The sequence below is a fragment of the Melospiza georgiana genome, chromosome W, assembly GCF_028018845.1.
Source record: "Melospiza georgiana isolate bMelGeo1 chromosome W, bMelGeo1.pri, whole genome shotgun sequence".
In the NCBI taxonomy this organism is placed as follows: domain Eukaryota; kingdom Metazoa; phylum Chordata; class Aves; order Passeriformes; family Passerellidae; genus Melospiza; species Melospiza georgiana.
The window spans coordinates 4,936,608-4,952,367 of record NC_080464.1 but is presented as its reverse complement, the minus strand read 5'-3'; positions in this window follow the sequence as shown (position 1 = coordinate 4,952,367).

Here is a 15,760-nt window from a genome sequence, read left to right as displayed (position 1 = left end):
CCCCCAAATTGGTCAGCCCAAAGTTGTGAAATATATGCCCTGAAAAGGAGATTAGACTTACTGGAGGGAGACCAGGGAACCATTTATACAGACTCCCAATATGCATTTGGGATAGTTCACACATTTGGGAAAATATGGGAGGAGCGTGGGTATTTAGGCTCAAAAGGAAAAAGCTTAGCCCATGAGAACCTAGTCAGATCAGTATTAGAAGCTCTACAGAAACCAACAGAAATAGCGGTGGTCCATATAAAGGGGCACCAAAGAGGAGACAGTCTTGAAGTTAGAGGAAACTGACTGGCTGATCAGATGGCAAAAGAAGCAGCTTTAGAACCAGGGGATGCAGTAAAAATTTTTAAAGCAGGAACGACACCTGAAGAAGGAGAAAGAAGAGAAAAACCCGTATTTAGTGAAAAAGAATTAGAGGCTATAAGAGATTTAAAGTTACTCCAAGGGCAACGAGAAGAGTGGTTAACCTCACATGGACGGGGGGTTTTGAATAAAGCACTGGCTCGGACAGTGCTAACAGAACTACATAAATTAACTCACTGGGGAGTCCAAGGACTATGTGATCATTTCTTAAGATATAACCTGTGCATAGGTGTATATGGCCTGGCCAAAGCAATTACAAGAGGGTGTGTCATTTGTCAAAAAGTGAACCAGAAAGTCATAAGAAAAGTAGCACCTGGAGGGAGAGAATTAGCTTTAAGACCTTTCCAAAGCATACAGATAGATTTCACTGAGATGCCCCCAGTGCAAGGATACAAATATTTACTGGTTATAGTTGATCACCTTACTCATTGGGTAGAAGCCTTCCCAACTAGAAGGGAAACAGCTCAAGTCGTAGCTAAAAGTAATCCTAGAGAACATTATCCCCAGATATGGAATGGTGAACACCATAGACTCAGACCGAGGTCCACATTTTGTGTCCCAAAAATTGCAAAATACAATCGGAGCTTTAGGAATAAAATGGAGATTACATACTCTGTGGCACCCCCAGAGTTCTGGGAGGGTGGAGCGGATGAACAAAACTCTCAAAAATGTATTAACTAAATTGATTGAAGAAACAAAAATGAATTGGCTGAAGTGTTTGCCCCTAGCGCTTTTGCGCATCAGAACAAGACCTCGGTCTGACATGAGAATTTCACCTTATGAAATGATGTTTGGACTGCCATTCTTGTTAACACCCTATAGCACAAGAGACTATCTGGAAGGAGAAGAAGCTACCAGAAAGTATTTAGAGATAACTGGAAGAACTCTGGAAGGACATAGAAAAAGAAGATACCTCCCCCAAACTTCCCCTCTTGACACGAAAGTTCATAACATTAGACCAGGAGATTGAATTTTGATAAAATCCTGGAATAATGGACCATTAATGCCTAAATTTGAAGGCCCCTTTCAGGTACTCCTCATCACTAATTCGGCTGTGCAGACCAGAGAAAAAGGTTGGACTCACATTACAAGAATAAAAGGGCCAGTCTCACCCCCAAGGACGGGACCAGATTTGACATCAGCTTCTCCCTCTGACATTGGACCACATTCCACATCACTGTCACCTCTGGGCACTGGCCAAGAGTCAACCACATCACAAGTTGATTCACCCGAGTATACCGTGATAAAATGACCAAAATATTTAAAGTTGACTCTCAGAAGGAAGAGTCAAAAAGACTGAACTGTGTAGGAAAATAATTGGTATCAGAGCCCTAACATAGCTTAAAATGTTTCAAGACAGTTCTGTGTGTAAAATAAGTTTATAAAAAGTTTAAAACTGTAAATAAGTAATTCTAGTTAAGTTTCCCCAATTTGATTCTAAAGACTCCAGGTTAATCCTCTACAGAGCACTCCCCTAGGAGAAACCAAATTAGTAGGGAACAGACCAAGAGAAGTTTAACCAGAGCAGCGAGCAGAAGAGACTCTAAAGAGCTTGGAAGCTTCTTTTTAGTAAAAATTCCCAAAGAGGCAAGGTCGGGTGGGCAGACTGTGCAAGATGACCCATACCGGACTCTTAGGAAGGGTAGTAATGATGGCTCTAATTGCTGGTAGTGCTCTTAGGAGCCCAGGAGAGCCGTGCAGTAAGTGCTACCAACCCCTCTATGAGGAGGAATAAGTGAGCTCCTTGTCTAGAGTCCACATCAGTTCTAACCCAAATTGTGTTAACCTCTCCCATGTGGTCCTTTATCAGAAAAATAAGAGAATGTATTGGATAGCGCAGAATACCGTCACTTTTAGGCAGCCACTCCTGGGAGAGTGCCCTATAGGAGAAGCCTGGTTGTGCTTTAAATGTGATGCTGCTGAAACAAGCTCAGTAGATCTAGTCAAAAGAAAAGAAATGGTAAAAACAGTAAGAAAGATGGTTTGTAACAAGTATTTAGCAGTAAAGTATTCAGCTACCCAGTGGATCCCAAGAGATCCAACTAAATCAGAGTCTGTTGAGAAAAAAGAAAGAGACAAGTGTACCCACCATGGAGTGTATGAATTTTATGAGTGTACTGAAAAAGAGATAAACCCGTTTTGGAAAATGAAAGAACTGTGTAAATATTGGGAATGCCCAACAGAAACTGATAACACATTTCTGGAGAGCCCTAAACACTTAGCTTTGATCTCTGGTACTACAGCATACACTAAATTGTCAGGAGACTGGTCTGGCAGCTGTACCGCTAGAATAATAAAACCAGCTTTCTTCTTATTACCCAAAGAAACTGGATCAAGTTCAGGAGTTCCTATATAAAATGATTTAGGAGAAACCAAACAGAGGAGGCAAAGTGCAATAGAAATTGAGAAAATCCAAAATTGTAAAGGCCAAGTTCAGACCCTCTCCTGGTTTAGGGCAAATTTGGTAGAGAATCCCCAAAGGAGAGCCCCTCCAGAAAGCAAAACCCACACAGCCCCTCCCCCCAACCGGTTCGGGAAGAATTCCTCAGAGAGAAGTGGAAAGAATCTGTTTATTTAACAGGCACAGCATCCCCCAGCACACAAAATGAACAATACCAGATGACACCGCTCTGAAAAAGGTGACAAAATCGGAAAGTCTCTTTCGGGGGTGGTTGCTCTGTTAGTCCCTCCGGCGCTGGGACAGCTGCTGCAGGCCAAACAGTGCAAACCCTCGGTGTTCCCAGGTCCCAGTCCAGAGCAGGTTCGAGATGGTCGAAGAAAAAGGAGAGGAGAAACAGTCCAGGAAGGAATTTGGACTGTTTAGCTAGAACTACCTAATAAGCAGAAGAAAAAGCAAGCAGAAGCGAGAGCAGAGAGAGAGCAAGCAAAGCAGAAAGCCAAAAGCAAAAAGTGAAAACAGCCCTATGTACTGCCCGCCTCTGTGTCCCTGATAAGAGAAACCCAAGCAAAACTCACTCTTCAGAGACAGTCTTAAAGGCACAGAACAGATGAATGGGGATACAAGCATCACCCCAGGACATTCCACCCCTTATCCCCATATCATCAACATACTACAACACATCATGCATTATTCATACAAAATTTCCATCTGTTTCTCCAAAATTTACAAGCAATACCCATCATGCCCTCATCACATCCCCATACTGGACCACTGAATCCAGGCCCTATACTACAGAGCTGCAGGATTCCCCCCTTTCACTTTACTCACTTAAAACTCCATCTATCACTTGCTCAGACCTTCAACACTTGCACATTTCCTTCTGTCTCATGTCTATATGGTTTAATGCACAGACAATGGCAGTAACATCCAATGAACAGTGATATTGCATACCATTCTTACCCCACAATCAGATCTCCCTGAGGTACACATCGTGTCGTTCCATCTCTTTGCATTATCCACCATGTGCAACCTGGTCCCTGAGCAAAGATAACCCCACAAATGGGTTTGTCTGTACTCGAGGCAGAATTGATCCACACAGTCTTCCCTAACAAACCTCTGATATGTACCACTGAGACTTTGTCTCCTTCTATTATATTCAGGGACTCAGACTGGGCAGGACCTGCGCGGTTGGTGGAACCTCGGGTGTTAACTAACCAGGCAGCCTTTGCTAAATGCTGCTCCCAATTTTTGAAAGATCCCCCACCCAAAGCTTTCAACTGGGTTTTTAGTAGTCCATTGCATGCTCTTATTGCAAAAAGTGTTAAAGTAGTAACTTTGTTTTGTGGATGGGAATTATTAGTGCCTGTTGAATGAGAGATACCTGAGGAACGGTAGGAGACCGCAGTTAAAGGGTGTCAAAACCAGTTTGCCTGGAAATTAGTTAAGAGAAAGTGATAAGGAAATAGAGGGCAAGACCAGATTTGCCTCTGTATTTTGCCACTGAGAAGATCAACTACACCTGCTGTGGGTTGCAACCTCACAGGCATGGGAGGTGGGCATATAAGCCATACTGGACCTCTGTTATTCCTGTTTCTGGCACTCATTTGTTGTCTTTTCCCTCTCAGGATACCAGCAAGATTGTGTCACAAATGCTACAGAAAGCATCATATGGAAAGAAACCAAAGTTCGTCTTTTATTACACACACCTATGTCAGCAGCCACTGTTGTAACCCATCCCAATTAAGAACCTGTAGGCAAAACGGAGTAAATTATTGGATTACAAGAAACTTAGGAAAAAGTGGTAATAGATTTGGAATTGAATGTTCAAACTGAGAGAGATGGATTTGTTTTACGTTTAATCTTGAAGATATGGTTCAAGATTTGGTAAAAAAACAAATAGTAAAAGAAAAGGTAAAACCAGCACAGCAATTTAACTCTGTATTGACCCCAAATTATCGATTGAGTTGTATTACAAGACTCCAAGCAGTTATAGAAACTATAGCAAATAAAGCCGCACAGGCATCATTAGAGTTAATATCAAGTCAACTAAGCCAAACAAAAACTGTAGTGTATCAGAATCGGTTGGCTTTAGACTATTTATTTGCCAGAGAAGGGGGTGTTTGTGGAAAGTTTAATATATCAGATTGTTGAAAATTGATGACCACAGAAAAGTCATTCTAGAAAAAGCAAAAGAAATCAAAGAAGAAAAATATATATGCATATAATAACCCAGGTACCAGTCCAAAAATTAGAAAACAATGTTAAAACCTAGCTGGTGGGGTAATGTATTAGAAGAAATTAAGATCTTTCATTTCTTCCTTGTGTAATCCCCTGTTTTATTTTGTCAGCATAGTCCAGAAGATGCAAGTAGATGAGAAATATTGCTCAAGCCAAATGATTTACAAAGAATAAGAGTGGGAATTGTGAAAAATGCATGTATTTTATGATTGGCTTTTTGCAAATATTAAAATGAATATTATATGTGTTGTGTTAGAAAGTAATGCTGTATTAATTCTCTTAAGTACTGTGTTAAATATAGTTTTAGGTTATAAAAATTGTTAAAATAGAAACGATGCTATGTAGGATACTTTTTTTAAAGAAAGGACTCGCAGCGAGATCGCAGCCACAGGACACCTAAATCTTTCAGAGAAAAAGAATTTATTGCCTTCTTATCAGAAGAAACAAACTTCTTCCTGCCTCGAAGGTGCTGTTAGAATTCGGAGGAAGAAGTTGACTATGACCAGACAGAATCCTGTATTTAAATGGAATTTATGCATCACGTATGAAGTGTATGAATATGCAACAGGCTATTGCTTTTAAGGGTTAATCCTTTGTTAACGGGTGTCCTTTTTCGGGCTCGTGCTACCCGGAAAGAGGTACCGGTACTCTTTGTATTTGTTGTCTCATATTGTCCTAATTCAAATTGTCCAAATTATTATTACTCTAATTGTATTACTATTTTTATAACCATTTTATTACTATTAAACTTTTAAAAACAAGTGATTGGCGTTTTTAACATCTCCCCTCGTCATCATTTTGACCCTAATTAGGAGATGCTATTGGCATTTTCTGATCTCCTGGGGGAAGGGGGGCTCTGCTGATTTTCCCTTTCACTTCCCAAGTAAAAATGCTTGGACCTAAGAATTGGTCTGTAGGGAAAAAGTTTCCTTGAGCAGCAGGAGCTGTTGATACCAAGGGAATGGGACCCATGGCAGGGATGGATGGAGGAAGGGGGTGAGGGGAGGAATTCGCAAAGAGTCTTGGTCCTCTAAGGGCAAGGAGTAGGTGGGGTCTGCTGCAGGAACAACCAGAGGAGAGAGGTCTTCCCGGGGAAACCAAACCAGAGCGTGGATAGCCCACACATGGCTCATGGCGGCTGGGCCGGCAGCTCCCGGAGCAGACAAAGCAGGTGGGGTGGCCCTGGCAGCTGGCACGGGCAGGGCAGCCGGGGATGGGATGACCTGGACAGACGGGACCCCCCCCCCGACGTGGTCAGCGCAGCGACCATGGACCATGGACCACGCAGCAGGAGGGACCCCCGGCATGGCCGATGGAGAAGCCGCGGGCCAGGTGTCCAGGACCGGGGCAGACAAACTCACCGGCAGAGCTAGAGCCATCACAGGGGCTGGATCTGGTAGTGCAGCCGTGAGTGGCAAGACAGAAGCCGGGACGGGGGCTGGGGGGGAGTGGTGCATCCGCGAACGGTGGAGGAGCAAGCAAGAAGGGAGGAAGTAATACTTGTAAAGGATTTTTCTCTTTTTCTTTTTTTTTTCCTCTTGTTCCAGCCCTTTCCTTTCCCCCTTTTTTAAAATTTTCTTCCCTTTTCTCTGAGATTTCTGATATTTTAAAGATTTTTATTCTCCTACAATCTCCCATCCAGCATGCGGCATATTCTCTTTCTTCTGGATTAAACGGTTCTTTTGAATTTACAAATAAATCCAGAGCCTGAAAAATCCAGACTTCTACTTGGATACTTTGAAATGGTCAACGAGCTAACTCACGACCTCCTAATTTTGTTTTTCTCATAACCTTTTTTATTTATCTTTTGGCAAGTTATACATTTTTTAGTTACTTGTTTTGCTAATCTAAAAATTCCAATGCACCCATAGTTCCCTAAAAAAATGATTGCACAAAGCCTGAGTACCCTAAAGGGTTTTCTGATGCATGTCTTCTAATATTTCCCTAGTAAAGGTTTTATTAAGTAATTGTCTTCCATCAGGAAATTTCCATTTCCCAGATTCATCTTGCTCTCCTCCTATCTTGCTTCATTCTTTTTTTCTCTGCTTCACTAAACTTTGGAATTTCCAATTTTTTTCCTTATTCGGGGTGTTTTCCGGAGAAAAGAAGAAACCTCACAACTTTATAAAAGTTGTAAAGCCCGGTATGCTTTTATTACTACGCGCGGGGGACACAAGCAGAGGAAATCCTCCTCAAAAGGCATGCTTACCCCTGGAGATCTCAGGTCTCCTTTTATCCCTCTTCCAAATGCATATGCATACAGTTTCACAATAGGTTCATACATATTCATTCCGTGTGACATTTATCGCCAGTTCTTCTTTATCAAAGGAATTCCTAGGTCGGGGGCAAATCGACCTTGTGGTCGCTTCTGGTTTTTTTTTCTCTGTCCCCTCACTGTCTCTGGCCTGCAGTTTTTCTTTCAGCTTTGGCCTCACAGACTTTTCACCTCTCCTAGACACTTCACCTAATTCAGAATGGATCTCTACTCTGTCTCAGGGGTTAAAAATAACATAACTCTTTTGGCCTCATTTTCTGCTGCATCTTTAGCTTCTTGATCTGCCAAATTATTTCTTCTTATTACTGGGGTCATTCCCATTTGGTGTCCATTAATGTCCTATAGCTATCTCTTCAGGTAATTTTCATGCCTCTAAAACCTCTAAAATGAGTCTTTCATGTACTAATCCCTTTCCTCTTGAGTTAAGTAATCCCCTTTCTTCCCAAATTTTTCCAAAGGTATGTACTACTCCAAAGGCATACCTTGAATCAGTATATGAAATAAACAGGGCAAGGAGACTTTCTCTCCTTTTAATGCCTTTATTAAAAGTGATCAGCTCAGGATTGGGCAGCTTGGAAGGGTCTGCAGCTTCCCGTTGTCTCTCCCAGGGCGACGGGGAGGAGGAGGATAAGCACAGCTCTGTCCACTAGGGGGAGAGCGGGGGGTTCGGTCCTCGTGGGAACCTTTAAGGCGTGGTGACCCCTTCTTATGTTGTTCCGGCCCCTTCTTGGCCCGGTCCGAGACCCGACTCGGGGGGGTCTCGAACGCAGGGTGAGGAACAACAAAGGTTTTTCAGCGTCTCTGCAGGCCCAGCACTCCGCTCCTCACGTCCAGACATCACTCCAATCTCTCAACTCTTAGGTGGCTCGTTGTTTTGGGGTCCTTTTTAGCAAGCTAGAAGCAGTAGCTTCTCATGGCATGCTGGTCCTTGGAGTCACTTTGCATAGCCCCCCCCCACCCTCTCAGGTCTCTTCACCATTCTGGGGAAAAGTACAACTTAGCCTCGGGCAAGGCTCTGCTAATACAAAAGGAGCAATTAGCCACAACGACCCGTGATTACAATAACAAAACAAGCAGAACTTCGGCAGCCACAGTGATAACCTCTTTCTCACAAAAAAAATGAGCAGAATTTTTGTTCATAACAGTATATATAGTTCATTTCTTGTGTTCTGCATACTCCAGTGCTCATTTTTTTTTTTTTTTAGAGCATGTAATTCATAAGTTTGAGCTGACCAGTTTAAGGTTAATTTCCCTTTTTCAATAGTTTGCATGTTTTTCCCATCAACTACTGCATACCTTGTCTTTTCTCCTTGTACAAGGATTTGTATCCCTGTTAGCTAACATAACTCCCAAAGGACTATCTTGGAGTATTTCTGCAGGTACCCTTTTATTTCCCTTTTTTCCTGTATCCAACTTACTGGTTTTCTGTTCCATTTTTCAAGATCTTACCTATTCGTCCCCTGCCTCTGTTTCCCACTTTCTCTATAAACCTAAATACCACCTTCTTCTCACAACAGAAAAAACCCCTTTTTCTCACAATACAATTCAATACAATACACCTCCCTCCAAGTAGATATAGTGAAGCTTAAAATAAGCAATCTATATTACATATATTTTCATTCGTCTACATTTACTCACTTTTATTTCACAATCATTCCCAAATATTTATTCACACTCTCAGGCCTGTGTGAGAGTGTGTCCGAATTTTCCCTTATCTGCCTCACGATCATCATTGGGAGACCAATGAAGAGAAGACCCCCTCCCCCAGCGTCTAGAATCTCTGGCTCTGAAGGAGAAAAGTCACACGCCAAAGGCCCTGAGACCTGAAAGCTCAGTGTTAAGTTATTGTTTTTACCGGTGTGTTTGCTGTATGCTAAGAAGGGGGCACCGTGCCCCATTTGCAACAATAGCAGCTTTGGAAGCTGTCTCACCTCTCGGCCTGGCTGGACTTCTCCTGAGTTTCAGGTGGTCTCCCACAGCAGACCCTCACCTGCTTTACAACCACTGTGACAGACAGACTGAGATGTAAGAAGCCTCTCCATCAAGGACTGAGACATGAAACTCCAAAAAGGCCCCTCTCCTCCTTCCAAGGACTGGGACTGAAACCCCCAGACTGGGGGAAGTGTGTGGGGGAGACAAGCTGACCAAAGTGAGATGTTTGCCTGCAGGTTGTGACCACTGGACCAAGAACACAATGGTTCTTGCTTGTTGCCTAGCTTGGACTCTGTGTACCCTCCTTTCTATCCTTTGTTTCAGTTGTGAAATTTATTCTCCCTTCCCCCAAACAAAAAAGAGTATAATTGGGGTGCAAATGAACTGTGCCTTAGAGATCTCCCCAGCGTGACAGGCGGATCCTCGACTGGACTGGACTGGACCAAAGGACTTCGTCTCTGCCTTGGTAGCTATATCCCTCTCTTTCTCTATCTTTTTCTCTCCCTTAATCCCTCTATCGCATTTTTGCTGTGGTTATTTCAATAAAACTGCATTTGTTTTGATTATCACTGCAAACCCCCTTGTACTGTGTTGGTTTTTGCACTCTGAGATCACTCCTATGAACCATCAGGTCATCCGTTCACTAGGACAGATCCTGACAGCCTGTACATTCATACTTCCTCAACTTCTGATTAGCCAAGTTTTTGGTCCTCGATGCCTCATCTGGACTATGTATGGTACTTTTTGTCGACACCCCAGAACCTTTAGTACTGATACTACGAAGTTTCCCCACTGACCTAGGTTCAGTACTCCCATTAATTTCCCTTTTCTTTTATTAGACAGACAAAGGAAACATTAGCAAACCTCTTAGACTCACACAAAGCAGACCCTTGTTGCCAGACAATCACTGGTCAGTATAGGCCCCCACACAACCCTGACCCCTTCCACCTCCCTTGAGGATTGGCTATCTCTCTTCCCTAGAGATAGACTCAGAGTCAGGGGTTTGGACTTCCGCACCTTGCCCAAGCTGGACTTCCCACCCCCGATACACTGAGGAATGGGCCACACAACCACCCTTCGCAGCTGCAGTGCTAAAAAAGGTCCTACAATACTGTAGCCCCCCCCCCCTCATTTTGGGGTTGGCCTCTGGGCTTCAGTATCTCCCGGCCTCTGGGAAGGGCCCTGAATCTGGTTGCCTCTGGTGCCAGTTCACCTGTGAGACTGTCTGCGTGTGACTCACTCTCTTCCCACAGTTCCCACATGCCTGGGGAACAATGACTTGTTTACGGGGTACATACATCTTTTGCCACAGATCCCCCCCATTCCCCATTCCCCCCTCCAAAGCTGAAACTGATTTTTCGTTACTCACTCGCACACACAACAAGACAACAATAAGGTACATTTACTTTCAAATTACTTGTGGCCAGCCCCAGATGCTCTTGGGCATCCCTCAATCTAGCTGTGCTGTCAAACCCTGGATGTTCTTGGGCATTTTTATCCCTCAATCCAGCTGTGTTGTCCAACTCCAGATGCTCTTGGGCATATCCTTAATCCGGCAGATTTTTGCTTAATCCTGGATGCTCTTGGGCATATTAATCCCCCAACCCAGCAGAATTTTTAGGCCTCTTCCCCCCTTTTTGTCCTGTTTCCTAGTGGATTGTGCTAGGAAACTCCTCTGCTCCCTTCCTCCGAGGGGTCCAAACCCTCCCTGAGACCCAGTCCCAGTTTCCCTGGGGGGGATTCTCTCACTCCTTTTATCTCTTGCTTCATTGCTTTACTGGCTGTTTTTCTCACAAAAAGACAGAACTGCAGCATGGGAGACTCCTCACATAGTAGGTCTGGGATAACCAGCCGCCTCTCATTCACACACACATTCTCATTTGCCCCTCGTACCAAAAAAGTATTTACAATCCTGTTTCCCGTCTTCGTGTTCACTACTAGTCTTAGGAGGCCAATTACTGCAGTTTTAGGGAGCCTTTTCCCTTTTCTTTGTTTTATTGTCTTTTTTTGTACACTGGTTGGAACCTGCATCTGCTGATCACGCCAGAAGGAACAGAGTGAGGCTGCCAAACTTGGCAGGGTGCACCTCCCTCATTTGGAATCCTCTGAGGCCCCGGCAGTGAGGTGTTATTTCCCAGGTTTCAGCACCAAATTGTGAAAAACGCCAATCACTTGTTTTAAAATATTAAAAGTTTAATAGTAATAAAAATTAGAGCAATAACAATTTGGACAATCAGAGTTGAGACAATAAAGGACAATAAAAAGCAAAGAACTACGGATGTCCTGATGCTTTCTGGGCACTAAGCCCCCAAAAAAGCATGGCTCGCTAACAAAGGATTAACCCTTAAAAGCAACAGCCTGTTGCATATTCATATATCTCATACATAAGCCAAAAATTCTTTTCAAAGGGTCTCTTCTGCTTAACTTCTGCTCTCCCCCTCATCTTGTAAATCAATTTTTTTTGGCTCCTAGGAGTGTGGAAGAAATCTGGTTCTTCCCGATAAAGAGGCAATAATTCTTCTCTTGCGATTTTGGTGTCTTGTTGCTGTTATCTCTATGCAAAGAATTTCTTAATTATCTTATCCATTCCTTGAGCTAGTTACAAAAAAATATCTTACATCACATAGTTTCTTTTATAATATTATGCTATAGCCTAAAAACTATAATTACCACACTACTTAAAAGAATTAATACAACATAACTTTCTAACATAACATATACAGTATTCATTTTAATATTTGCAGAGAACGAATCTTATAATATGCATTTTTCACAAGAGGTACAGACTTCCCGAATCGCCTGATACCAGAGATTTCCCTCCAATATATAACCCTCCCTTTTAATTTTTAATTCTTATGGAATTTAGGGTTTTTCCCCATTGTTTCTTTCATCTTTCAATGTCCAATTTAATTTATCAGCAAATCTAAAGTTTATTTGTAAAAGCAAACATATTTTTCCATTCATTAATCAGTGGAATCCTTCCCGCTGTTTATTTTATCTCTCAGTGCTGGTTTTATCTACCATCAGACCCACAGCGTGTTTGTAAAGACAAATCCATCATTCCTCTCAGTATCTCACAATAAAATCAGATTCTGATCATCGAGTCAGTCTCCCCATCTCTCTCCATCACTGACAATTGGTACCTCCATGTGAGGAAATGAAACGGCCTGACTGGTGGCAGTCGGTGAGCCCCTGGAACTGATCGCGATGGTGAGAGATCCCCATCTGGGCCCACGGTCTGCTGCAACTGACAGGTGAGCCAGGGGAACTAAAAAAGGAACTAAAAATATGGGAAGTGAAATGTCCAAAGAGAGAGACATCTATGAAACTATGTTCGCCCTTCTGGGCAGGCATGACTCCCCCATGCCAAAGCAGAACCTTAAGTCACTTTTACTCCTGTCCTGGAGAATACTTTTTAAGACACTGAAAAAGTGAGAGTGACCAGAAGCCACTGGACCCCTACCCTGCTCTGTGTCTCCTCCCTCTGACTCTCCCTACCCACTTGAACCACAGCCATCAACCTGCCCCTGCCCAGACAAAGGAGGGGAAGGCATCCTTTCTCACGGTCGCAATGACCTCGGTTTCGGCAAGGGGGAGGAAGGGGAGCCTTTCAATCCAGAATGGATAGATTCAGATTATGAGACTGATTCATTCCTTCCTGACCCTCATGATAAATGGATGCAGCTAAAGAAAAAGACTCCTAAGGAGGGAGACCCCCAAACTGGTGAGAAATCTCAGCATTTGAAAAAGGACTGTTTCAAAAAGAGAGAGGTCAGATCCAAAACTCCCAGTATTTGCCCTCGGTGCCAAAAGGGGAGTCATTATGTTATGAACAAAAACTCGGTTAATATTTTTTTATGAGAAAAAGTTTCAAAAAGGCAGCCAGACCACTGGCCCTGCCCAAGTTCTATGTGTTTTGTTATTGTAATCACGGGTCGTTGTCGTTAATGGTTGTTTTTGTATTAGTAAAAGCCCTGGCTGGGGCGAGGTAATGGTCCTTCTCCTGGGTGGGGACCTTGCCCGAAGCTAAGTTGTACCTTTCCCAGAATAGTGAAGACACCTGAGAAGGTGGGGGGGGGGGTTATGCAAAGTGACTCGCAAGACCAGAATGCTTTGTGGGACCCCCATCTCCAAACTCATGGAGAAACCCCAAAAACAACGAGCCACCTAAGAGTTGAGAGACTAGAGTGATGTCTGGACGTGAGGAACCGAGTGCTGAGCCTGCAGAGACGCGGAACACCTTCGGACCCTCTCGCCCTGACCATGGGAGTTGACCCCGGAGCTGAGACCAGGCCGACTGAGTGGGAGGGGCAACATCTGACGACACCATCTTATGGGATCAGGAGACCCAAAAGGCTCCCAAGAGGATCTGATCCCCAGCTCTGCCCCTGGTAGGCAGAGCTGCGCGTATCCTCCTCCTCTGAGTCGCCCTGGGAGACGACGGACGCTGCAGACCCGTCGAGCCGCCCAGTCCTGAGCTGATCACTTTTTAATAAAGGCATTACACAGGAGAAGAAGTCTCCTGGCCCTGTTTATTTCAGCTGGAGGCTCTCGTCCGGGATAGCCACGCCGCAAGAGGACTCAGGACTGGCCATCTTGGATCTTCAGAGGACAGCTGGCTACCAGGACCAGAGGGACCGGCTCAGGACAGCGACGCAGAGGAGCACCGGAGCACCGGACTGGTGAGAAACTCGGTGGCGGGAGCGGGAGACGTGCGCATGTGTGTGTGAGTGAGACGAGGGCCGGCAGCCGGACCTTCGAAGCGAGAGTGGACCCCTCATTACTGCGGTTCCGTCTTTTCGCGAGAAAAGCGGCCAGGAACAGGGGGACGCGAGTGGAATTAGTGTGAGTGAGTCGTCTCCCAAGGGGGAATAAAGGGCCCCCCCACTCCGGGCGTGTGGAGTGAATTACTGTGTATGAGTGGCACGCACCCCAAAGTCCTGACAAAGGGAGGTCAGGCACTTTTGTAAGTCTCGAGAAGGATTCGAGTAAGATTTGTCAGTCCCGAGAAGGATTCGGGTGGTTCACAAGCCCTGCAGGCAAAGTAAGTCCTGAAAAAGGGAGGTCAGGCACTTTTGTAAGTCTCGAGAAGGATTCGAGTAAGATTTGTCAGTCCCGAGAAGGATTCGGGTGGTTCACAAGCCCTGCAGGCAAAGTAAGTCCTGACAAAGGGAGGTCAGGCACTTTTGTAAGTCTCGAGAAGGATTCGAGTAAGATTTGTCAGTCCCGAGAAGGATTCGGGTGGTTCACAAGCCCTGCAGGCAAAGTAAGTCCTGACAAAGGAGTCAGGCACAAACCCCAGCGAAGGAGGCTGCGGTTTGCTTTTAAGTCCTGATACGGTGAAGCCTAAAAATTGGCAGGTTAGGCAAACTAAAAATCAGGCAGTTGTTTCTCCTGACTGAGGGTGTCAGGCACGACCCGGATTCTTGGCCGTGGCTTCGTGTGTTTAAGTCCCGATAGATGTAAGACCTGACGCTGGGAAGTTGGGCAATCAAGAGATTGGGCAGTTGTTTCAGTATAAAGTCCTGAGCATCAGGCAGTAAATTTGAAGTTCAGTGGAGGAGGCTGGAGCTCCTCAAGGAAGGTTTTTTTTGAAATTCCCGGTCAGTAGAGGCACCTTCGGGATTTTTTTATTGAGACTTGAAAAATGGGATGTTGTAGTAGTAAAAAGACTGGCAAGAGACTGAGGGATATACCTCCTAGTAGTCCCTTAGGAGAACTGTTAGTAAAATGGGATTCTATAGAGGCCACGAAGGGATTAGATAAAGTGAAAATGATCCATTATTGTATGGAAGCGTGGCCAGAATTAGAGTTGCAAGGAGGATGGCCTTGGTGTGGGACAAAGGATAAGTGGATGTGCCAACAATTAAATAATTATCTGACAGCTCGAGGGGATACTGATCCTGAGCAATTATTGTATGTGGCTTGCTGGTTAAAGAGTGCTGTTGGGGATGAAGGGGTGCGAATTTGTAAGGTACAGAGGAAGAAAGAGGGGAATGAAGGAGGGGATGATAGGACTAGTAAAAGATGGGACCCCCTGGATTATTTGCCTCCTTCTGCCCCTCCACCTTATAATCCTCTCCTTCAAGCACCTCAAATGGCAGGTCCGGTTCCTCCCCCGGCTGCCATCTCATTACCACCTGCTCAAACTCCTCCTTCTACCTCTTCAGCTTCTGCTATGATGAACCCAGTATCTCCTCCAGTTCCTTCTGCACCACCACAAGTGCCTACTCCACCTGCTGCATTCTCCACCCCTTCTCCAGCTCCGATTAATATCTACTCAGGTCCCTCTCCTGTTGCCTTCTAGTCCAAGGCAGGCGACCTGGTTCTGAGGTACAGCTCGACAGCCCTCTCTCTAGGGCCGTTCGGGCCAATGACATACGCAGACACCAATGTGGTGGACGGTCAAAAGGCGTTTATTACTTCTTCTCATGGGGTCTTATAGTCTTAGGGGTCTCTACGTCAAAAAGGGGTTTGTCCTTCTTACCTATGGTTAGTAGGGGATGGAAAAGTACTGGGTAAGGGATGGAAAGTTACTGGCTTCA